Source organism: Egretta garzetta, unplaced genomic scaffold, assembly GCF_000687185.1.
Source record: "Egretta garzetta isolate BGI_Z169 unplaced genomic scaffold, ASM68718v1 scaffold211, whole genome shotgun sequence".
Taxonomy (NCBI): Eukaryota; Metazoa; Chordata; class Aves; order Pelecaniformes; family Ardeidae; genus Egretta; species Egretta garzetta.
The window spans coordinates 415,970-416,360 of NW_009258673.1; the positions used below are offsets into that span (position 1 = coordinate 415,970).

The 391-nt window shown below is 52.9% G+C and overlaps 1 protein-coding gene across 2 annotated transcripts in view; it reads right to left on the reverse strand.

Moving 5' to 3' along the window:
* LHX2 (LIM homeobox 2) overlaps positions 1-391 on the reverse strand; it is a 22,563-nt gene that overhangs the window by 14,433 nt on the left and 7,739 nt on the right. The window lies entirely within an intron of this gene.

The following is a 391-nucleotide window of genomic DNA, read 5'->3' on the forward strand; positions in this document are numbered from 1 at the left end:
AGTTGGCCTTTACCTAACACCCCCTCGGGGGAGGGGGGGAGGTTAAAGGCAAATCTACGCCCTATGGGACATGTCTGAAGTTCGTCGATTACAAAAAGAAAACATGCTGGGAACAGCGGAGAAGCGCAGGCAGCACTGAAGCAGCACAAGGGAAGAGGCAAACGAGTTTTGTCTCCAGGGTCTAACGGGACGGCTGAGCACAGCTTAGGGAAACTCGAGCCTGAAGTAAACCCCACCTCCGCCCTGAATTCTTCTAATAAAATCAACATGTAAGAATTTTCTTTTGTCCGAACGTTTTTTCCTGTTGCATGCAAGGAGCAGTGCTGGAAGCCCCGGTGATGGGCGGCAGTTACACGGACGAAGAAGAGCGGGGGGAAGCAGAGCTGGGGGG